At 37.2% G+C, this 26041-nt stretch overlaps 1 protein-coding gene across 8 annotated transcripts in view; it reads left to right on the forward strand.

Annotated features, from left to right (window-relative positions):
* Foxp2 (forkhead box P2) overlaps nucleotides 1–26041 on the forward strand; it is a 559890-nt gene that overhangs the window by 60945 nt on the left and 472904 nt on the right. For all 8 annotated transcript variants that reach the window (XM_052719603.1, XM_052719609.1, XM_052719610.1 and 5 more), the window contains exon 2: nucleotides 23467–23606. The gene's annotated coding sequence lies outside the window, so the exon portion shown is untranslated. The remainder of the gene's footprint in view (nucleotides 1–23466; nucleotides 23607–26041) is intronic.

Genomic DNA, 26041 nt, shown 5'->3' on the forward strand with positions numbered 1-26041 from the left:
TACTGTTTTCCTGAGCATGTTTAGCAGATGGCATTATGTAAAGATTTTAAAGGTAAGGGGGCAGAAATGAAGAGGATAACTTTTGGTCAGACAAGGAAAAAATTACATTCCAAATTAAAATACTTGGGGGAGATATTTATGGATGGAAACTGTCTGATGCTTCTGTAGAACTTACTTGAAAACATTGGCTCAATATTTCATCATATTCAGAAATGTCTCAAGACTTATTGGTTCTTCTTAAAACATGGCATCACTTCACTAGAATTTACTAGAATATGATATAATGATTGTTTGCATTTTAAAAATGTTGCATCAACAGTCTGATATTGAAATAGTTAAACTTCCTATCTTAAATTATTCTTAATGCATTGGAAAATTTTGCCTATGTCCTGCAGGAAAAAGTGATGCTTGATGACCTCAATGGATTAGTGAGAAGTAATGGCTCTATACAGGGAAAACAGAATATTTATACTATCATATTTTAAAATCCTCTTTCCAGCTTGGAAGGCAGAATCAGATTTTCTCACCATATTTCACAAGTCATGGTGCTTTCATTTTTGCTACTAATACAATATATGATTTTTGGTGCTACTTTTATTTAATTTTTAAATTATTTGTAGATTTACTTATTTAATTATTATTTTATGTGTATGAGTGTTCTGTCTGGATGTGTTTTGTCTACATGTACCACATGTGTTCCTGGTACCCACGTAGGTAAAAAGAGTGCATCAAACCCACTGGGACTGTAGTTATAGTCATGATCTGCCATATGAATGCTGGGTATCAAACCCTGGTCCTCTGCAAGACAGTAACTTCCTTTAGCCACTGAGCCAAATTTCCAACCTGGCATTACTTTTAAAGAGGCATAATTTATCAGATTAATGTTTCAGGGCATTTGCTTAAATTATTTTATTTAGTTTTCCCTTCTTAATTTGCTCTAAAACTCCTGTAAAACAGTTATTTAAATTAGTAATGTATTAGTTACTTTTCCTGTTGCTGTGATAAAATATCCTGACAAAAGCAGCTTCAGGTAGGGTTGACTTTGACTCACAGTCTGAGGGTACAGTCATTTTGGGGAAGTAAAGGCATGGGGAGCTAGATGCAGCTGACTACATTGCATCCTCAATCACGAAGAAGTCAACAAGGAATGCTCAGCCAGCTTACTCCTTTTTATGCTGTCCAGAAATGGTGTCCCCACATTTAGAGTGGACCTTCCCACTTCAATTAATCTGTTAAAGGTAATCTCTCAAAGGCACGTCTAGAAGCTAACTAATGGAAGTAATCCCACACAGGTGTGCCTGGAGGATGTCTGGTAGGTGATTCCTGATTCTGTCAACACACAATACTAACCATCACAAGTGCATTGATCAAGATACTTTGGTTTCTTTCAACAACAGTGTTTTGGTTTTTTGTTTGTTTGTTTTTTTAAAGGAGGCTGAAACTCCTTTCAGATGGTTGCATTTTTTCTGCTGACTGAAGTCAGTGGGATTCTAGGCTGTGAGAACTTTTGCAGCAATTTGATGCCTTGATAGAGCATGCAGTGACTCATATACTGGCCCTAGATAAACTGCTGTTCTCATCCACTAGTAAAGCAATTCAAATGGCCTCACATGACTTCAAGAGGAGGGAGGAGGTCAAACCCCTGCCATGGGCCCAAAGCAAGGGCCAGGAGTATTTGAGCAGGCAGTAGCAGTTGTGTTGCATAGAGATGATTAGAATGTTTCCATCGCTATCAGAACTACACTGAGTTAGAGAGACTATGAAGTCACAGACTGTTTTGCTCATCTTATCACCTTTTCTAGAGTGGACCAATTTGTGCAGTGAAATAAGTCTTTAACTCACTTGCATATGGGACTATGTTTCAGCTCGTCTTCTTTCTGTTTTGAAACAGTAGTTTCAAAGTGACCTGGATGTTGTTCTCTTTTACAAAGAGTTGACATGAATACTATTTTCCTGAGTTCTTAAGTGTTTAAACATCAGAACTTTGTACAGTGGAAGACCCTTTAATCAGCCCAGATATTATATTGTATTAATAGAAATAATAAAAGAATATTTTTGTGATGTTAAAAATTAATATAATTTTTTGTAAAAGTACAATTCCATAAATGCAGGCTAAATTCTGATACAATTTCAAGAGAAAGTCTTTATAGAAATTACAGTGCTGCCTCACTTAAGGTGGCTTATTCTTTTTCTATTAGAGAAAACCATGCTTAATCGTAAGTATTCTTAGTGCTGGACATTTATATACTCATATCACCTAATAATTTTACACAGGAAGAGTCTCAGAAACAAACTACAAATTCTACCAGTAAGTTACAGCATATTCTCAATGCAAACATAACAGAGCTCTTAAAATGAGTGATTAAATGGCTAAGAAATTAATGAAATTCTCTTATTTTATTTTTCTTTATTAAGAAATTTTCTACTCACTCCTCATGCTATCCACAGACCCCCCTCCTCCCTCTTCCCACCCCCCAGCCCTCTTTCCCAAGCCACCCCACATCCCCACATCCCCCAAATCGAGGTCTCCCATGGGGAGTCAGCAGAGCCCAGCTCACTGAGCCTAGGCAGGTCCAAGCCCCTTCCCACTGCACCAAGGCTGTGCAAGGTGTCACACCACAGGCACCGGATTCCCAGAAGCCTGCCCATGCACCAGGGACAGATCCCGATCCCCCTGCCTGGGTGCCCCCCAAACAGTTCGAGCCAAACAACCATATTCCGTGTCCAGAAGGCCTAGTCCAGTCCCATGGGGGCTCCACAGCCACCAGTCCACAGTTCATGGGTTTCCACTAGTGTGGTCCCTCATCTCTGCACATCTTCCCATCATGATCTTGACGTCTCTCGCCTGTAGTATCTCTCCTCTCTCTCATCAATTGGATTCCCAGAACTCAGCCTAGTGCCTGGCCGTGGATCTCTGTATCTGCCTCCATCTGTCACTGGACAAGGCTCTATGATGACAGCTAGGTTATTTGTTAGGCTGGTCACCAGAGTAGATCGGTTCAGGCACCCTCTGGACCACTGCCAGCAGACCAAGGTGGGGTCAACCTTGTAGATTCCTGAGAGCATCCCCAGCACCCTGCCTCTTCCTATTCCCATGATGTCCTCATCTATCATGGTATCTTCTGCCCTGCCCTTCCACTCTGTCCCTGTTCCAACTCGACTCTCCCATTTCCCTATGTTCTTATCCCCCCTCCTCACTCTCTGCCACGCCCCCACACCAAGCCACTCTGGAAATCAGTATGGCAGTCTCTCAGAAAGTTGGGAATAATTCTTCCTCAAGCCCAGTTATATCACTCTTGGGCATATACCCAAGGAATACTCAATCTCACCACAAGAACACATGATCAACTATGTTCATATCAGCATTATTCGTAATAGCAAGAACCTGGAAACAACCTAGATGCCCCTCAACTGAAGAATGGATAAAGAAAATGTGGCACATATACACAAAGGAGTACTACTCAGTGGTAAAAACAATGATATCATGAAATTTTCAGGCAAATGGATGGATCTAGAAAATGTAATCTTGAGTGAGGTAACCCAGACTCAGAAGGACAAACATAGTATGTACTCACTCATACGTGGATACTAAATGGGAGGGAAGGGATGGCCAGACTGCAACCCACAACTCCAGAGAGGCTAGGTAACAGGAAACGACCCTAGGAGGGACACATGGATGACCCTGTGAAGGAGAAGTGGATGAGAAATTCTCTTTTTAACTACCTGCAACACTATGGAATGTTTACGGTGGCATTTCTCTTGATGGTTCCTTTGGTGGAGTGATTTGAATTGTTCACCAGACTCCACAAGATGAAGAGGTCTATCTGAGCTTCACAATGCATCCCCAAAGGGCTGAAATAAAATTATGTACACGTTTCTTAAACTATGACATTTAAATTTATCATTGAAATGTAGTGAAGGCTAGTGTAAAATAGAGGTCTGCAGTATTGTACTGCACTAAAATTTTAAATAAATGTTTTAGTTAGATCTTGAATTTTATACTAACAAATAGTATTTTGAAATGCTTCATTTTACGAAATGAAATATTTACATATATTTTAATAGCTTTGGCCATCTATAATTTTACCACAAAAGGCTAAAATGATTACATTGCTTTTTTACATTGCATTTGAATTTTAATTTTTAAATACATGAAGAGTTGAGTAACCTAGAACTTTTAATCACAATGTGGAAATTAGGATTGAACAGAAACAGCAAATCAATCATCATGTAGTAAGCTTTTAGCACTTTTCATTTTTCTTGAAACTTTCTTATTCAAAGATTCTCTTTTATTGAAAGACTTATTGAGAGTATATGCAAATGCTATTCATGTTTTTTTTTCAAAACCTTTTGAAAGGACTTGAGTCTTCTAAAGGTATTAATGAACTATTTTATACTACTAGACTATTCTTTAAATAATGAGAAATTTGTTTGTTTTCCATATGTGTTCATTGTTTGGCATTGGGTATCACTTAAAATGATAGTCTTCATTTGCTATAGCCAGATAATAAAGTCATGGGAATATTTTTCCTCACAGACTTAGTCAATTTCATTGACCTGAGAAAGCAAATCAGATATCTTTGGGGGTGAATACAAATTAGATAGTGAATGCTTTGTAACTACATTGTGTCTTGACAAAAATTGGTCATTGCGTGCTACCTTCTTCACAGCCATGGTGGTTCTAGACCCGTCATGTACTTACTTAGGTTGGAAGATTGGCCTACATGGAGAATCAATGAATGATTGTAGAAAGGGACAGATTGATGAGTAAGTCACTTTATTAATCCTTGTAGGCAATGGTAGATTGAAGAGGCTGTGGTATAATGGCTGAAACTGGAAAGCAAACAAAGGGGAAGAAATTGACATTTCTTGCCATGCATCAAGTGAATTTTCATTTCATATCTTTTTAAAAAGTGGGAGCATCTTTGGAATGGTTGTGCATAATATAAAAGGGAAAAACTTTGGGAATGCTAATTGCTAATTTGACACTATGACATAAATTTGTCGTGCCATTTGAGAAAAATGATAGTTATTGCCATGGTTGTATATGACAGGCAGGAAAAACAATAGACATGTTACTGGCAACTGCCTGAAATAGCATGATTATCACTACAGAGTCTGAGGTGGAAAGAATCTTAAAGGTCATCCAGTTCAGCCTTGGTCTGACCACTTGCACTCATTATCAGTTACTCTCTAAAGAGAATTAAATAGTTGTGGGAGCTTGCCCATTTCTCTGTAGGAGGACTGCTCCCACTTTCTCACCAGGGTACTCTTGAGGAGAGAGAAGCAAGAAATATTTAGATAGAAGGATAGAGGGGAGAGAAACAGATAGAAACACAGGATAGCTTCGGGAGGGCCTGGATCAATATCCACCCCCCCCCCACCCCCCCCCACCCCCCCCCACCCCCGTCTCCTTTAAAGGGCCTTTTATAGGAATGCCAAAGGATAGAGCAAAAGACCACCCTCTATCACAGCCAAGGGCAGACTGACCCTTCCAATCACCTGGTAACCACACATGTGGTCAAACAATCCTCTAATGCAGCCATGCTGGATAAAGCAAGCTCAGATCTCACAAGGAAACCTTTGTGGGCCTTCACACATAGTTAAAAAGTCCTCAAATTCATCAAAAATCTTCTTAAAAATTAAAATTCACTGATGAAAGTCTGTGAAATTAAAAAATGCTCTTTAAGTTTTTTAGGATAGAAAATATGACACTGGATTGGTAATGAAAGAATTGAGATTTATTTTACAAATTAACTACTTATTTGTTCTTCATCAGTCTTTATGAAACACAAACGCATTTTTGTTTCTTCTCTTTTGTGTATGCACCACCGTGTTCCTGTGGAAGTTAAAATACAACTTAGAGGATTTAGTTCTCTCTCTTCTCCATGTGTGTTGCAGGGTTCAAACCAGATTGTCAGGCTCAGAGGCAAGAACATTAGCTTCCAAGCATCTCATTGTTCCCTTGATCAATCTTTTATTCTGTGAGTTTAAGATCACTAAACATAAGATGAGACTTTTAAAAGATCACAAAAGGTATGTGATGGACTCTATACTGCTGTGGGATGGTCTGTATGTCAAATGTGTTGCTGATTGGTCAATGAATAAATCACTGATTGGCAGTGGCCAGGCAGGAAGTATAGGCGGGACTAATAGAGAGGAAAATTGAGAGAACAGGAAGCTGGAGGGAGAGACACTGCCAGCCGCCATCAGGATAAGGAAAATGTAAAGTACCGGGTAAGCCACAAGCCACGTGGCAAGGTATAGATTAATAGAAATGGATTAATTTAAGCTGTAAGAACAGTTAGCAAGAAGCCTGCCACGGCCATACAGTTTGAAACCAATATAAGTCTCTGTGTTTATTTGATCGGGTTTAAGCGGCTTGGGACTGGTGGGTGAGAGAGATTTGTCCTGACTGTGGGTCAGGCAGGAAAACTCTAGCAACACTATACTTGTAATTTTTTCCCTTGACAGTCTTTAATATATATTGTTTTACACTTTTTCTTTCAATTTCTTCAGTTTTTTTGCCTTCTACTAGTTTAACTGCAGTTATCTTTTGAAGTTGAATATAGTTTGTGCAGAGGGCAGGAGACACATCATTGACGTAATATAGTAAAATTACAAAATAAAGCTTATTAAGGGAAATAGTGCAGAATATGTTTGATTCAGAACTTGGGATAGTAAGGACTAGGCCTTATCCCACCCTGGGTTTTCACAAGCACCCTCACACTGCTTCCTGGGGGATAGAATGAAGTCTTCACTTTCTCTCATATAATAGATAAAGATGATGGATTCAAGCAGTCACATGGTGTTTCTTGAAGAACTATTCACTTGTAAGGAGAGGCAGGTTCTTAATATCATGAGTTTGAGGTAATTTCACACATTTTTGTTGTTGTTTTTTGTTTATTTGTTTTTTTCAAGACGGAGTCTCATTATGGCCAGGGTGGCCTCAAACTCAAAGATCCGCTTTCCTCTTCCTCCTGAGTACTGAGATTAAAGGCCTGTGCCACTATGATTGGCTTAATGTCACACCATTTTTGATATGTACAACTTTGAACTACGTTGAAAACCCTGTTATGGCAGGCCTGGGGAGATTCATCAGCAATCAAGCAGCTTGTCACCATGCCCAATAACCTAATTTGATTCCTGGATCTCAGAGGAGGAGAGAATTAATTCCCTAACAACAACAACAACAACAACAGCAGCAACAACAACATTAAAAACTTCCAGGGCAAAACCCCTCAAATACATACATTTTAAATTGTGTACATTTCTGAAAAGAAACACAGTTTTGACATAATTTCGTAGGAATTATCATTTTTGAGTGTTTTATTCCAAAAATTATAAAAAATGTTTAACATTTTGGCATACTTAATCTCTTCTACATCATTTAACAAGTTTTAGTTTCTAGTTGTTACAATTTGCTTTCCTTTGACACTGCAGTACCATCTTCTATTGGTGCCATTCTGACATTTGGCTGTTCTCTTTTTAATCTCCTTTGTAGGTTACCCTTTCTTGTCCTCTCTAACTAAAACCCATAGATGTCTTATTTATTAATATTATTATTATTATTTATCTATCATTTCCATAGTCTTCTGAGACAGCATGTTCTTATCAGAATTTTGCAAGTAATGATTCTTAGGTGGTTTAGAGATATCTGTTTCCACTGAAAAATCACTGTCTTGAGTGAGGCCATTCTTGTGCACATTGGCTTTGTTTTAGTTTGCCCTTTGTTCTCACTGTGCTTCTGACCAGGACTCCAACCAGACTGCTTTATTTTCTATAGTCTTTATTCAGAGAAAAGACCAAACATATTCTGACCAAACACCACCCATTCTTTAACGTTGAAAGCCCTTTTAGCACTTTACTCTTTTAGTTGTTTATTTTAGTTAATTCTGAAAATACATACTAATTTATATTTCTTTTTCTCTTTCCCATTTATTTCTTCTCCATTTCTCTTATCTTACTTTAGGACTTTGCTTTTTTCTGTGTAGACAACTACTTCTCATCAATCCAAATGCATATTGCATTTTCCATTCCTTTTTTCGTGCAATACCAATTTGCATGGAATTGTCCTATCCCTGGTTTTCATACAGTTGTTGGCTGTCTAATTCTGGTAACTGTTAGTATTGAAGACAGAGTCTGGAATATCACACACCTGCAGGTTGATTTTATTTACTGAAGTTAGAAATTACAAGTGACGAAGGAGCCAGTATTAATTTAAAAGACCTTAGATCAATCAGTAATATCAGGGAGTGCCGTTTGGGGTTGTATGTGTTACTGTTAAAATTGGGGTTCCCTCTAAAAGTTTTAAATTTTATAGACAAAACAAAAAATTTAAAAATACTCTGAGGAAAGTCCCCGGACAATTTTATTAGAAGAAAAAAGACGAAGAAGAGGTAGGGGAGGAGGATGAAGTAGAAGAAAGAAGAAGCAGAAGCAGGAGAAGGAGAAGAAGAAGAGAGGAAGAAGAGAAGAAGAAAAATTAAAAATATTAAAGAAAAACTGCAACTCTTCACATCCTCCCAGAGGAGAAAGATGGCTGACAGGAAGAAGGTAAGCCATGGAATTTGTAGGCAGTCACATGGTAGAAGAGAATTGGAAGCAGTAACTTAGAGAATGAGTGGAAAAGCCCAGACTCACCAGGAAAGCATGCCCAGACAAAAGATAACAGGATAAAAGAGAAAAAGAAAAGTCTGCAGATTGAGTAAAACCTTATACGGGCCCTGCAGAAAATTCACTGGAGGGTTTCTGGGAAGGAAAACTAAGTTTTCTCTTAAAGGGATAATTATTCCTCTCATCTCCTTAACATGGCTTAAAGTAGATTCATTCCACATGGTTGACCCTTAGCTAGGCAATTGACCAACTCAACAGGAATGGTAGGTCTCCACCCAGAGCAGATTCCATTCTGTGGACCAAAAGGAAATAACTTTCCCTCCACTAATCTCCTGTGCTACTGTAACAATTTGATTAATTGACATAAATGAATAATTCATAACAATGTGGTATGTGATTATTAGCATAAGTTTTCCATAAAACCTAATGAAAAATATTTATCGTAGTTTCAAGGTGAAACCAAATTAAAATAACCTTTTCATAGGTAGAAATGAATTCTCAATTTTTTTTTTATTTTTGAAAAAATTTTAGCATGCACCCATAATTTGGTTAGTTTAAAAAAAACATCAATAACATTAGGCATTTAACTATCACCAGACTTCTCATATTATTAATTACTCATTTATTTTGGATATTTTGTTTAGCAAAACATTGTATTCATTCAATAAAAAATAAACTATAAATTATTTTTATCCTCAATCAGATAGAAAAGCTTATCAGTAGGAACTTCTTGCTATAACTATTTTATGTACATATGCATTAAAATAAAGATAAATGTAATGATGGCCAAAATTTATATTAATTTTAGTGCCCTCAAGTTAAGAAAAGTAGTTTTATTTTAATATTTTGAAATAGTAAGGAAATACAGACTGAAAAAGGAATTCAGTTGTCAAAGTGATTGCCTTGTAAGCGTTAGGTTGGGTTTGCAGAACCCATGTGAAAATGCCAAGTGTGGTGATTCAAATATTTAATTTCAGTGCCGGAGGAGGGAGGTGGAGAAGCCTTCCATTAACATTCACATTTGTGTACATATGCCATCTCATTAGCAAACACACACACACATACATACACAAAATACTAAATATATAGTAAAATGTGATACTAGAAAATTATTTGAGGCCTCTTAGTCAATATACTCTATGCTTTAGCAATACCAATAGCTTTAGTGTGTATGTGTGAAAGAAAGAGAGGCAGGGTCTCATGTAGCTGAGGCTGACCTCAAACTCATTACTGAGCTGACAATGACCTTGACTCTTTGACCCATACTCCTGTCACCTTCTCCTGAGAGCTTAGATTACAGATGTGGACTGTCATGCCTGATTTATGTTGTTCTGGGAATCAAACCCAGGGCTTTTCTGTGCTTTGTGAGTTGAGCCATATCTTCAGTAGCATTTTTTGAATTAGAAAGTCTTAGGAGTTAAATGAGTACCATTTAGTTTGTATTGACATTTTCCACCAAGGACCAACTTTTGAAGATTTTAAACTGAAACAATAATGCTTAGGCTTATTAATAAGTTTCTACCCTATTGATAACTTTCAACTGGAAAGTGTGACTGATTTGATTTTCTTCAATTTTGAAAACTAATACATAATGTATGCTAGCCAGGTGTGCCTCTTTAGTACCCAACCAAAGCAGAGTGGTTGCTGGAAAGTTGGCTCTTGCATATTTTTCAGTATGGCATGCAATAACCGAGACCAATTTTTTGTGAATGTGTTGCCATGAACAAGTTTGGGAAGCATGGCCTTAAGTATTCATTTCTAGTTTTCCCAGGCTAAGCATTACAACTAGTTCCCCACTGCTTTTCTAGAAGCAATCAATGCAGGAATGAACACATACACCTTTTTAGATGTGTTCATTTAGATACCGCCCCCAACCCTGCCAAACCTGGAGTTAACTTACACACACTGACATGTCCTATTGTCTCTTACTTTGAAGGCATACCCTGGAGACTGCTCTGGCAACAGTAACCGTGTGCTACCTGATCACCCTTCCAGCTGTGTAGTGATGCTCATTAAATAGATGTATCAGCATTGTTCACTGATGGCATTTTTTTTGAAAACAGTGTAATCACCTGTTTAGAATAGATTGTATTCTTTTAGATGATGTCTACTTTAACAAAACAACCTTCTGAACTCCTCAAACTTGCTATGGCTTATTTCATTTTTGGTCACTTTCCCTGCTGCAGTTTTCCTAAATATCAATGTTTGTTCCTTGGATGAACTGTTGTGTGTCTAGCTGGGCTTTTATTATGCAAGCAGAATGGTTTTGATCAGACTGTATTTACATGACAGCCTGGAACTGTGGCATTCGCTCAAGAACATTGTACACGTTTAAAATATTGTCTAAATATTTATCCACATGATGGATTACTGCAGCTTAGGAAGGCAGTTACAACCTACTGAGGAAATGATTTTCATTTTTAAAAATTTGGGAAGGCTTTAAAGGGATCATGATGACATCTCCTCTCCCTTGTTAGAGACAGGCACGGATCATCCTTTAAATGAAATTTTAATTCTGAAAAACTGAAGGCACAAAACAAACGGGTTGGGGATTTTAAATCAAGTGCCTTCGGGTATACACATTCTTTTTTCTTTCCTGTGGTCAGGTACAAGTGCTCTATCATGGAAAAAACAAATAAACATATAATTTGAAAGAAGCAAGAGTGTTATTTTAGCAAGATCCTAGCATCCCTTGAGACTGAAATAAAATTTCAAAAGTATCCACTTGAGGTTGCAAAAGTATTTAGAATAAGTGTCTCATTCAAATTAGAAAGATTAATTTTCATAATAAATTATGGATTGGTTTAAATTTGAATGTTATGGAACTTCAAATTAAGAAGTTTTCATTAAATTTAAGTCACTTTGACAATTTGGAAGTCCCTGCTGTTTCTGTTGTTTCATAATGAAAGCAGAGTTTGGGGTCTTAATAATAGAACATTAATCTAAACTTAGGCAATGTGTGTGTGTGTGTGTGTGTGTGTGTGTGTGTGTGTGTGTGTGTGTATGAGTATATGTATGTATACATGGATATGTGTGTGATATGTGAGTATATGTATGCATACATGGGTGTGTGTGTGTGTGTGTGTGTGTGTGTGTGTGTGTGTGTGTGTGTGTGTGTTGAGAGAGAGAGAAAGAGAGGGAGATTTTTTAATCTGGTAGTGCCAGATTGTTTTACTGGTTACAAGGAGCTTGTTTAATTTAACAAACCTTTTGTGTTTATAAGTGATCACTGCTCCATGAGAAAGTGCTGCAGATGCTTTGTTTTATTTAAGCAATACCACTCACATCTAGACTTTGTACATTTGTTATGATAACATCTTCTGACAAGCAAATTAGACCTTAGAAAGATCATCCAACCTCAAGCTTTGGGCATCTGATGCTGCTCTCTACAAACACAACTCAAAACGAACCATTTGGTCTTGTTCTAAGTTGGATTCTTCACTTACACGTGGAAGGGAAAGGCAGCCTCTCATTTTCAAGGAAATTCTTAGATCCTGAAAAAAATCCCCTCTCTTAATTCAAGCTAAAAATAAGAGAGCTTTAAAAAGCAACAATGTAACTTCATTGTTTTTAAAATCTAAAACCATATCTTAAATTATAAGAATAGATTAGGAAACAGTTAAGATAGCAGGATCATAGAATGTAGTTATTTTTGTCATTATCCCAGCAATTAAAATTCTTAAACAGTGAAAATTGTGTTCTGGGACATGATACTGTTATTATAATATTATCTGGTACCCTATGGTGTGTTAGAATAGTGAAAAGACATGTCTGGTAATGATCAGACTTTTAAGTTTTCATGTAAGTTTTCTCATTTCAATTTTCTTGTGCAGGACTGATAGTAAAACTGCAATATTGGGAATTCAACATATGGATAAAGGCGGGGCGTGAGCTATCCATCAGTTCTCCAAACAGCTTGTCATTTTGAACACACACTTCTACAGATGGTGGAGTTTTGACTGCCCATCAGAGTACCAATACCTTTGAGACAGCTGTTGCAGATAAACCTCCTTTACATGTTTAAGGTCAAGAGCAGACAAACCTGTTGTAGCACCTGCTATTATTGTGTATGCAAATCTGTTGTTTTGTCATCTCATTAACCGAGAAGAGGAAACAGTCTCTTGTGGTTGTAAATGAGTGTGGAACATCACCTACATGAAATGAAATCCAACAAAAAGACAATTGTGATTTCTGTTGTGTAGGCACGGGAGACTGCATCTATTTAGGCCTTTGTTTCTTCTGGAAGACTGCCCATAATTCAGAGGAATGATAGAGAGGCAAGTTGATGTTTGGAAGAAAGAACAAGGAAGGTGTTTGCTGTCATTGACTGTAGGGTAGTTGTGAAGTTTGACATGCCCAGGAGCTACTGAATGCCATGTGGGGCCCTGTACGCTGCATACCTCAGTTTTCATCATCTGGTGAGCCTGCAGCAGGATTTCCAGGCACCGGAGTCAACAACATGTCTACTTTGGTTTGGAACTGATTGATCCACATAGCAGAACGCGCTTGTGGGATCTTCTCTATAGAATGACATAAATGATTGAAATGTTTTCTTTAGGAAAAAAGCCCCACAAAGTATCATTTGTTTATAGAACTTATTGCTTATGGGGAAGAAAGTGTCAGGCAGGAGTGCAAGGAGTTTTCAGGAAACTTTCACATCAAGTTTGTGAATTATTTTGTTGGAGTTCAGTATGTTAGAAATACAAGTGAGAAAATAAAATTAGTGGAGAGGGAGAGTGGAAGGATTATTGCCTTACTTTCTATATCTGTTATAAAGGATGGTGGCATATAATGAAAACACATCTCAGAATTTGCAAAATGACAGGAACAATTACTCTGTTGCCATACATTGCTGTGGGGGAAGAAACAGGAAATACTAGAATTGATGAACAAATGTTGCACGTTGTCATTTTAGATTACACTATTTTATTGTGAAGTTTTTCCTAGTTTTTCTTTTTAAGAGCTGTGTAAAATGTGAATGACGCAGAAAGTAATGTTACAGATAAGTTAATTATAGTCAAGAGTGTTTGTTCTGTTATAGATTTATTGTTAAGTAGGAGGAAAACAAGATTATTTCCTAGCATGGAAGGAAAATTAAAAATTCTTTCCTGACCTTTTAACCTTGTCAAATGATTTCTCTGCTCCTGACATCATGCATTATATTTGCAAAGGTTGAAAGTTAACTTTTCAAGGTACCAGACATCATTTTTATTGGGATATTAATTCTTAGAGGTGCTAATCTCATCAAGATTTGTAGGCATTTTCTTTCATAGGCCATTCTGATTTGTAGCTCTTTCTTTTCACAGCAGTATTAAATACCAAACCTTCTCTGATATGGAAGTTCATTAGAGATATGTCTTTGATGGCAGCCCTTGCCTGGCTTCAGTTTCAAATACCTTGATGTAAAGCTTAAGAAGCCATTGTGCTGTAAGCCCTCCTTGGTGTGCCTTATTTAGATCTGCATAGTAAATCAAGGAAAGTAAATAACAAGGCAGCAGATGGAAGCATGGAGATAAGACCAGGGAACAATTGTATTTGTATTTTGTTATGATGTTGACAGGAGCTAAAATTCACTAATCTAGTTCAACTGATCTGCATTTCAAAGAAATCTCATTTAGCAGCAACTTGAAGGTTTGTAGGATAAAGTTCTTTTATTGCAGCTTTTATTGCATTCTTTGCTAATTTATCTGGTCAAGATTTAGCCTTGCTTACTTAAAGCTGCAAGCATGTTACAAGGAGTCTTAAATACTATGAAAGCATTAATGTCTAGACTATGGACTGAAGGTAATTACATATCCAGCCCTGAATAGAGTACATTTAGAAAATACTGTTGTTCAAACTCAATTGTCAGGGTAATATAGATAAGGTGTTGTGGTTTTTGTTGCCCTCTCCTGCCTGTTTTCACATCATAGATTTTTCTCTCCACTGTATAAACAAGCCAATATAATCATAAACTAGTCAGAAATCATGTACAAATAAATAGCCATCCTCCAAACCTTTGGTTCTGGTACTGCCTGCTCTCTCCTGGGAATGTCATTGCTTTTATCACTTGTATGATAACTTAATTTTTCTTGGAAATTCTAAACATGCAGAATACACATATGAGATATGGGTAAAACTGTATTGTAAAGAGTTATGAGAAATGTATGTAGTGGACAATATGCACATTAATATTAAGATTTTCTGATGATTATTTGTTATTGGATGAAAGTAGTTAGGTTGAAATATGATCAAATGAACCAAGTCATAGATTTATTTATTTATGTGTTAAATTTTGAGGAACTTGGTACTAGATGATTTGTTAAACTATATAATGGAATATTTTATTTTAAAATACTGTTAATTCAGTTTGAATTTTAGTTTCATTTTTAAATAATGGGTAACTCATTGAGAGAGTTCAAGTACATTGGGTAGGCTGCCTTTAATCTTAGCTTCTAGAAAAAACACAGAATTACTTTAACGATCCACATGAGAGATTCCTATATGATTTTGAAACAAATTGTCATATACTTTTTACATGATTTTCACACACAAAAAAGTCTAATTTTATTTTGTCCTCCAAATTTACTGTTAGCTCAGAACTCCAATGTATTAAAAATCCAGTATTTTGTCTATCTGTGCAACTTGTCTAAGATTTTACAGAATTAAATCAAAGAATGACTTTGTTTCTCTGCGTAAGTGATATGCTTGGAATATACTATTTAGAACTGAAAGAAAGCAATGGCAGTGGAAAGCTTGAAGCAGGGGAGGTGAAGGTCTGGAAGGTTAGCCCCTGTCTCCGGCTGAGTTCTTCTGCATCTGCTTTAACCTTGTTCTGTACTTTAGTTCCTCCTTCCAAATGACACTGTTGTTAGGAGAGGCACAGACCAATTCTGAGTACGCTCTACGTTCAAAGAGGTTTTAATTCATGTGAAAAAGTAATATGACCAGATATATTACACAGTAGATTAAGTGAACAGTTTGTTGTTGTCATTATCCAGTGTCTTGCTGTGTCTTTCTGGCTGGCCTGGGTTAAGCAACTTTGCCAGCTAAGTAGACAGTTTTTAATTCTCTCTCTCTCTCTCTCTTCTCTCTCTCTCTCTCTCTCTCTCTCTCTCTCTCTCTCTTGTTTTTGTTTTATTGAGGCAAGGTCTCATTCTATAGCCTTGGCTGGCCTTGAACTTGCAAATATCCACTTGCCTCAGCCTCCTAACTACTGGGAGTAGAGATGTACATCACCACCCTGGGCAGTAGAGAATTTTGAAAGGAAGCATTACAGAAAATGCTACGTATTTGTTTCTGGATAAGATAATTAGAGAACGTTTGCTGAAAGTACTGATAATGGAACTGAGTTTGAAGAGTATATTGAGATTGGAGAAGTAGAATTCTAGAGGAAAGTGGCATTTCAGGTAGATCAGATGCAGACTTTCAAGTCTGATAAAAGCAAATATTGTACATTTCAGTTAGAGTTTATGATATACAGACAAATCTATGAACAGAGTTGTACGAATTAGGTTTTTGCCCACTTGACACAAACAAATGTTATTTGGAAAGATGGGACCCAACTGAGAAAATATCTCCATTGGCCTGTAGGCAAGTCAGTGGGGCATTGTCTTGATTACTAATTGAAGTGGAAAGTCCTGATCCACAGTGGGTAGTGCCACCCCTTGAGAGGTGGTCCTGGGGCATATAAGAATGCAAACTGGGCAAGCCAAGGAGAGCAAGCCAGTAAGTAGCACCCTTCCATTGCCTCTGTTTCAGCTCCTGCCCCTAGGTTCCTGCTTGAGTTCCTATCATGTCAATGATGATGGGCTATGATAGATCCTATAAGCCAAGTAAACTCCTTCCTTCCCAAGTTGCTTTTGGTCAGAATACTTTATCACAACAGTAGCAACCAAACTAATGCAAGACTAAACAGACAAGTTTGATGTCAAGAATGAACAGCCTTTTGATTCTAGGCTAATGTTTTTTTTTCCTTATTTTTTATTGAGCAGGTTTCCATTTTTAAACAACATTGAATGATGCTCATGCAATAAAAGACAGTGGGGAAATATTTGCATGATTTTCAGTTGAATATATTCAAATTTAGACGTTAATGTGTTTCCCCCTTCTCCTTCTGCCAGTTTAACAGACTATAAAAACATATGCTTGGGAAACCTTGTTAGGTCTGGTAGTCTGCAAAATAATGAGATGATGTTTAAAGATACTCTAGGGTGTGAGGGATATGAATTTGAAATTGTTACTGGAGAAGTGGGGGCAAGGCTATAATTTCAGAGGTAGGAATGTTACTTGTTTTTATATTACTTATGGAGACATCTGGTATTTTTTGGTATATATTTAAGAACACATATGTGTTCTTGGGTAAAAAGGATCAAGATTAAATTCTGAAGATAAATAAAACATTACTAATTTGCATAAGAGTTACTAGCGGAGTATTTACATGAAAATTCTTAAGAGCCGGAAGATAATTCGCTGAGAAAGATGGACTAGGAAACCACATTTACACTTCATTTGAAGATAACAAAAGTAAATAGCAAATACTTATTCAAATGTATATGGGTGGATATTTGAAAAAATTTATCAAAATTCAAACCAGATTTCTCTTTTTAGTCTATGATGTAACATAGTTGCTGGGCCATAGACTATATCATTGAACACTGATGACAAAATTGTGTGGTCCAGGCCCCTTGTAGAACAAAAATTATTTCTTATAATTTGTAAGATTTTAAATACTAAATTAGTTGTAGAATCTTAAAATCTGGATCATTGTCTTTTTCTTTCCTGTACATACACAAACACATCACATTAACAGTCTAGCCTCTCCTGAAAACTTCCGGCTCCCCACCAGTAAATCTGTTTCCCTGAAAAGCAGACATGGCAGAATCAGGGACCTGCTGAGCACTGCCCTTACAGACAGTATCGCCTTGGAAGCTGGCCCTGCTCTGGCCTGTACTTTCATCTTTGTATACTTACTGCATGACCCTCAGATGCCTCCTCCATTATTTAGAGTGCACTTTGCCTCCAAAACTAGTACCACTTGCAACCACTGTTGTAAACGAAACAAACTGGGATTGCAAATGAGAAAACCAGAAACAGATGCCTCCACTGCTCCACTCTTGAATTTTCCCCTGATCTTCCGGGGCACTTGAGTCTTCTGTAGAACTTGCTCACTACTTATCTCATTGGGTACAACTAGTATTCAACTCAGTTTTCAGAGAAACAAATCTTTGAATGCTGTGAATAGGACTGGGATGAGTTAAGACTCTCAGAAGGGATCTAACTAGGAGTGTGTGTACATAGTAGTCACTTTAAGTCAGCAGGTAAGTGCAGAGAGGCAAACTTCATCTGTATTTGTGGAAATTGCCTCAGATAGTTTTTCATTGTGGAAGAAAGTATTTGAGATAAACAACTTAGAAGGTGGAAATGACTATTTTGGATCACAATTTCAGAGGTTTCAATATGGAGTGCTTATGTCTTCTGAGTTTGGATTGCTACATCATGGGTGAAAGGAGGTCTGTACATTTCATGGTTGCTAAAAATCAATGAGAGTGTGGGGTGCTCAACGTCTCCATCGTTGAGCACACCTTCAATGATGTAATTTCCTTCCATCAGTCTCTACCTCTTATAGATTCTACAATCTTAAAACATTACCGTAGTCTAGAAACCAAAGCTTAGAACTCAGATATCTATTTGAATTTATCTATGTTGACATAATGGAATTATGTATTATAATCTCCTCAAATATTTATGTTGTGAAGTATTATGGGATATAACAGCAACTAAAATGGGCAATAATTTGTCAGTGAATAATCAAATGATGAATAAATAATAATTAGTTATATTTGGCATAAATAAATAGATATTCAAACTGGGAACGTTTTCAGAGTGAAAGGGATAGCTACTCACAGTTGATGAGTGAGTATGTATGATGTATGAGCCACATCCATCCCAGGCAATCAAGAATGGTCAAACTAACCGTTGTTCTCATATCCTCAGGATCTCTGTGTACCAGCCACGTAATAAGGTCTTTTCTTTTTATCTAATTTAATGACTGTAGTTAGTTATAAGAACTATAATTTCATTATAGAGAATGAATTCACTGTCAAATGTAATACACAGTTTTGCTGACTGATGGTTTGTGTAAATATATCAACTTTATAACAAATTAAGAACCAATTAAGAAAATTAAGAGGAAAAAGAAGGAAGGCTTTTGAACATGCCTGGGTGGGATTAACCTGACTTCACTAACTGAGTTGGAAACACCCAAGTACTGTGGGTAGCATCATTCCTTTTCTGGGATCCTGAACCCTATGTGGAGGAAAGGAATTGAGCAGAAGGATACAGTCATTGCTCTCTGCTTCTAGAATGTGGGTAGAATGTGACCAACAGCTGCAGGCTTCTACCCCTGGACTTTTCAACATGATGACCTGTAGGCTGGAACTGTGAACTTGAGTAAACTCCTTTTCTTAAAGGAGTTTTTGTTGTTTGTCAGGGTATTTCATTAGGAGGACAGGGAAAAAAAATCACCTGAACTTAACTGTTTAAAAAAACAAAACAGAACAGAACAACAACAATGAAAAACTACAGTCAAATACTAAACATCAAGCTGTGTCCTCAGGAATATTGAAAAGAAAGATGGATATGTAATTCTAGATGTTGAGAGTCTAAATGTGGGATAGAGTTGTCTGCAGAAAAGATACTCAGGATATGCGGCAAAGCACTGTGAGCACAGTTTGTGGAAACCCCAAAAAGGTCTTTAGCCTATGTTGTGCAATGTATTTTAGGACAATGTTATAGTCTGCTTGAATTTTCAAGCACATTTTTGCTTTTCTTTTTAAAACGTATTTTATTTGTTGGATGTGCATGTGCCTGAGTGTGTATATGTGATCACATGTATGCAGGAGCTCATGGAGGTCATGTTAGTTCCTCAGGAACTGGAGTTTACAAGTGGTTGAGAGCCTCCATGTTGGCACCTGATCCTGGGTCCTCTGGAAGAGCAGTAAGCACTCTGAATCGCTAATACATCTCTCTAGCCCCCATTTTTCTAAATTCTTTAACTTATTTTATGTATATGAGTCCTTGGCTAGCTTGTATATATGTGTACCACATGCATGCCTAGTTTCTGCAGAGGTCAGAAAAAGGCATTGGATTCTCTGGAACTGGAGTTACAGATGCCTGGGAACCACCATGTGGGTGGGTGCTGGGAACTAAATCTGAGTCTTCTGCAAGACCAGTAAGTGCTCCTAACCACATCTCCCCAAACAGAGTTTGATTTCTTTTTTTTATTTAATTTATTAATTTATTTATGTTTTCATTTTAATACTGATCGCAGTTCTCCCTTCCTCCTCTTCTCCCACTTCTCCCACCTTCCTCAATGCCAACCTCCATCTACCCTTCAGAGAGGGTAAGGCCTCCCCTGGGGAGTCAACAAAGTCTGGCCTACTAAACTGAGGCAGGACCAAGCCCCTGCCAGCTGTGTCAAGGCTGAGCAAGGTATTCCACCCTAGGGAATGTGTTTCAAAAGGCCATCCACTGCCAGGGACTCCCCAAACAGATCTAGCCACATAACTGTTACCCACACTCAGAGTGCCTAGTTCGGTCCCATGCATGTTCCCTAGCTGACAGGCCAGAATCCATGAGCTCCTACCAGCTTGGGTCAACGTCTCTATGACTTTCCCCATCATGATCTTGACCTCACTTGCTTCTGGGATCCCTCCTCCTTCTCTTCAACTGAAGTCTAGGAGTTCATCCCAGTGCCTGGTTGTGGATCACAGTATCTACTTCCATGAGTTACTGGATGTAGGATCTATGATGACAATTAGGGTAGTCACTAATCTGATTATAAGGGAAGGTAAATTCAGGCACCCTCTCCATCATTGATAGGAGTCTTAGTTGGTGTCATCCTTGTGGATTCCTGGGGATATCCCTAGCACCAGGTTTCTCCCTAACCCACTAATGGTTCCCTCTACCAAGATATCTCTTTCATTGTTCTCCCTCTCCATCTATTCCTCTGCTTGGCCATCTCAATTCCTCCTGTTACCATCCTCCATCCCTACCCTTCTCCCCCCACCCCAGTTTACCCAGAAGATCTTAACTATTTTCCCTTCCTGGGGCCCTCCAAGTGTGTCCCTCTTAGGGTCCTCCTTTTTACCTAGCTTCTCGGGGTTGTGGATTGTATCCTGGTTATCCTTTGCTTTGCATCTAATATCCATTTAAGAGTGAGTACATAACATATTTGTCTTTCTGGGCCTTTTTAGCTCACTCAGGATGATTCTTTCTCATTCCATCTATTTGCCTACAAATTTCATGACATCATTATTTTTTTTTACTGCTGAGTAATACTCCAATGTATAAATGTACCACATTTTCCTTATCCATTCTTTGGTTGAGGGGCATCTAGGTTGTTTCCAGGTTCTCACTATTACGAATAATGCTGCTATGAGCAGGGTTGAGCAAGTGACCTTGTGGGTGTGATTGAGTATCTTTTGGGTATATGCCAAAAAGTGGTATTGCTGTTCTTGAGTTAGGTTGATTCCCAATTTTCTGATAAACTGCCATACTGATTTCCAGAGAGGCTATACAAGTTTGCACCCCCACCAGCAGTGGAGGAGTGTTCCCCTTACTCCACATCCTCTCCCACATAGGCTATTGTTAGCATTTTTTATCTTAGCCATCTGATAGGTATAAGATGGTATCTCAGTGTTGTTTGGATTTGCATTTCACTGATGGCTAAAACTGTTGAGTAAATTCTTAAATGTCTTTCAGCTATTTGAGATTCTTCTGTTGAGAATTCTCTGTTTAGCTCTGTATCCCATTTTTTAAATTGGATTATTTGGTATTTTGATGTCTAGTTTCTTGAGTTCTTTATATATTCTGGATATCAGCCCTCTGTCAGATGTGGGGTTGGTGAAGATCTTTCCCCCTTCTATAGGCTACCATTTGTCTTGCTGACCATGTTTGATTTCTAAGCACATTGTATTAAGACCAAAGTGCACTTATTTGTGCATATATGTTTTTGTGCAGGTAGGTGTGTATATTGTTAAGTGCAAAATATTGCATAGGTTTGGTGTATATGTTGAATATGTATGTGTGTGTGCTCTGTGTATTCCTATATATGTTGTTTATAGGTTGTTAGGAATGTGGTGAATATGCATGTGTGGTTTGGTTCTTTCTACATTTCCACATCTAAATGTAAATTTATCCACACTCAGGCTCTGTCCTATTTGGGTATGGCATACACTACTCTCACATATGACATATACTACCATAGGTAGTATATGTACACTACCATAGGTATTGCTGTAAAGGACATAATAGACCAGGTCTACAAAAATCTGCTGAATTCACCCTCTGGCCATTATAAAGGCTCTAAAGGAATGTGCATTGAGCTGTAGTGACTCAGAACACTGCAGACCCATTTTCATACTCTGAAAACTGTAGAAACTACCTGTTTTGAACAGCCATGTGGATATGTTGATACAGAAAGTGCATATTGATAAGTCTTAGTAATAAGACTTTTAAATTAGACCAAGATTAACTGGATTTTCATAAAGCAAAGCAGAACAGGTTTTTCTCTCACCCTAAAAATCTAATCTTGACAGTGTTTTCTCACATAATACTATTAAATCTTTGGTAATAAAATTTGTGTTGCTGTTTCATCTTCAAATAATCTTGAATTGTTCCAAATAAATGGGGTAAGGAAAGTAGCAATTTGTGATTAGACAATTGTTTTTAAGAAGTACTTTTCCCTCTGCATAAAATTTAGTTTTTGTGTTTAGTTAGTCTGATTCCCAACATGAACCACCAGTGTGATGTGTTTAGTTCCTGAGCAAAAACAAAGTGTAGAGTACTGTCATACACCTTCCCCAAAACATCAGTATTTTATTTCAATTTTCCCCTTAAGGTATCCCTCTATATTGTAGTATTACTTAGTAGAAGAAACTGAATGATTTTAAGATAGGTCACCAGATATGATCTGTCGTCTAGTGCATGTAGCACAAATTGAAGACATTTATCTTAATATGTAATTTTAATGAAGCAGAAAATATTCACTATCAAAAACTTACATTTTGTAAAAATTTGTATAATAGGTTGAATTTTTTTAAGTTCATGGATGTTTGTAACACCAAAGATCAGATATTCATATAGCATATTCCTCTATCTATCTTTGCAAAAAGAATGACTGTATTTCTTAACACCTAATAGATTTATTAAGGAATTATGATAAAATTAGTGAGCATCTGCATAATGTATTCTGATTTTCCCAGAATGCCTTGCACAAGCAGCCGTTTTCCAAGCTTGTGCCATTTAAAAAAAAAAAAAAAACTCCTACTATAGATTTCTTGTTCACTTATAGAACCTGTCCTACATATTTCTGGTCTACCTTAGGCTTTTGAAATCATCTCTTTTTATTATTCCATTAAAGTTTTTAAAAATGGATTTTCCTTTACTCCTTTCTAATCATCCTGTCATTCTTTAGCCTTGAGATGTTAAAATGAATGAGTAAAAATGTTTAAAACGTAATTGTCTCAGCCAGACCATCCAGAGTCATAGATTTGCAAAATTATGTCAGTCTTTTAAAAATACATTTGAGGAGGCTTTTCTAGTCATTTGGATTTTTAATATTAATTTTCTCTTGCTCTGCTGCCTAGCTATGAAAATGAAGAAGTATATATAGATGTGGGTTTCTCTTAGTGGTGTTAAAATACTAGTTTTTTTTTTATTGATTATGATGTTCGACAAGGCAGTTGCGACATTTCTGTTTACTTCAACCCTAACAGAAAGTAGATTAAATTTCCTACTCCCTAATAGTAAGAAAAAAAGGTTTAATGCATTCTGTCCCGATTGACTGAAAGTATACTTTCTCCCTAGATCAAACAAATAAGAGACGTCTGTTGAAGTTTGATCCTCACCTACTCTGTAAATAGAATTTTCTGGAGAAAGAAGGATTACAAGCACAAAGAATAAGACTGCGACATCCAGAGAGAGGGCCAAAGTTCACCTCTCCCCTCGTAAGTGATCAATGCTCCGTGTTTTCCATCTCTCACGATAGTTTTCTATTCAGGTTTTAGTGGAAAATAATATGTTGACAATATTGTTTGTACTGTGTCCACAAATATGCAGTTGTTTGTTGAGTAGTCTTTGCATTCTGATTTGTGTTAATACTTACTAACTCAACCTAAGATGATAATTTAGAATAATAATGTTCAATGCAAAATGGATTAGTTCTCATTGCACTTTCTGATGGAGAACTATTAATAACTTGAGAATGTTTTGATGCAAAGGATATTATTTAATTTAATATTAGCAGTAGTGCCAAGTATAGTCTTTTTGCTGCAAACTCTGTTGTTCCACCTTTGGTGTACCTTTTCATACCCGAGAATATGACCAATGTAATATGTCTACTTAAACCCACCACATGGTAACACTGACATTCTGCCTTTTACTTTATCTCCCGTACTGAGACTGTCGGACTGACATGCATCCTTAGCTTACTATGAACTTGTGGCTAATATAAATATAATGGAAAGAATATTTCGTATCTTTTAGGAAAAATTTTTTAAATTTTCTTTTCCTTTTACTGAAAATAGCTTTTTTTTTTTCTCATATACTATATCCTGATTACAGTTTCCCTTCTCTCAACTCCTCCTAGTTCTTCCCCACCTCACCTCCCATCTAGATCCTCCTCCTTTGTCTCCCATCAGAAAACAAATAGGCTTCTAAGGGATCATAATAAATGAAAGAAAATATAATAAGATAAAACAAAAACTGTTGCATTAGTGTAGGACAAAACAAAGTAGAGGAAAGTAGACAAAGGAAAGGCACATGAAACAGATAATGACTCAGAGACCTACTTGATCACACTCACAGGAATCTCATATACAACACTAAACTAGAAGCCTTAAGATATATATATATAAAGGAACTGTATGGTAAAAAGAGAGAAATGCACACATGGACAATATACATGCATATATACTTGCTAAAGATAAAAAATAAGAGAAAATTGATAAACAAATAAATAATTAAAAAAAGGGCCCTGACTTGTTATTACGAGACAAAGAAATTACAAAGATGCCACCGATTTCATTTTCTGTTGACCACCCAGTACTGGGAATGCAGCCTGCACTCAAGAGTGATTTGATTCCCCTCTGAGATTCCCTTAGAGAAATGTAAATCTTCACTTGCAAGTGCTTAGCACTTTCCTGGGGAGATCTATCTGTTGCCACTAGTTCCTTATCTATACCTACCCTTTGTGATTCCATGGATTGTAGCTTGGTTTTCATTGGCTTAATAGCTAATAGCCACATGAAATGATTACATGCCATATTTATCTTTCTGGCTTTATGTTAACTCGTGCAGGATGATTTTTTTTCTTCCTAGTTTCATTCATCTACCTGTGAATTTCATAAATTCATTCTTTTTCACAGCTGAATAATATTCCATTGTGTAAATGTACCCCATTTTTTTTTTTTTATCCATTCGTCTGTTGAGGGGCATCTAGTTTGCTTCAGGTTTCTGGTTATTATGAAGAAAGCAGCAATGCACATATTTGAGCATATATCTCTGTGGTAGGATGAAGTATCCATAGGGTGTATGCCAAGAGTGAGAAGCTGGATCTGAGGTTTACAGGTACCCATCTTCCTGAGGAACTGCCACACTCATTTGCATAATGCCTATATAAGTGTCCACTCCCACCAGCAATGGATGAGTATTTCCCTTACTACACATCCTTGCCCGCATTAGCTGTTACTTGTGTTATTATTAGACATTCTGGCAGGTGTTCCGTGAAATCTCAGAATAGTTCCGATTTTCATTTCCCTGATGACTAAGGAAATTGAACATTTCTTTATGAGATTTTGGCCATTTTAGTTACCCCTTTTTTTTGTTTTTTTTTTTTTTGGTTTTTTCGAGACAGGGTTTCTCTGTGTAGCTTTGCGCCTTTCCTGGAACTCACTTGGTAGTCCAGGCTGGCCTCGAACTCACAGAGATCCGCCTGGCTCTGCCTCCCGAGTGCTGGGATTAAAGGCGTGCGCCACCACCGCCCGGCTAGTTACCCCTTTTGAGGATTTTCACTTGAGATCTGTAGCCCATTATGAATTGGGCTCTTTTCTTGATATTTAGCATTTCATTTGTAAATTAGTCTTCTATTGGACTTTTAGTTACTAAAAATCTTTTCCTGCTATGTAGGCTGCTGCTTTGAATGATGGAATTCTTGGACATGAAGAAGCTTCTCAGTTTCATGAGGTCCCATTTTGTTAATTGTTTATCTTAGTGCCTGTGCTAATGGTGTTCTATGCAAAAAGCCATAGAAGTAGTTCTTCTAAAGTCCATTCTATCAGATCCAGCGTATCTGCTTTTATTTTGAGATATTTGATCCATTTGAAGTTGAGATTTGCACAGGGTGATAAGTATGGATCTATGTGGATTTTTCTACATGCAGCCA

This window comes from Peromyscus californicus, unplaced genomic scaffold (genome assembly GCF_007827085.1).
Source record: "Peromyscus californicus insignis strain IS unplaced genomic scaffold, ASM782708v3 Scaffold_6__1_contigs__length_162567912, whole genome shotgun sequence".
NCBI lineage: Eukaryota > Metazoa > Chordata > Mammalia > Rodentia > Cricetidae > Peromyscus > Peromyscus californicus.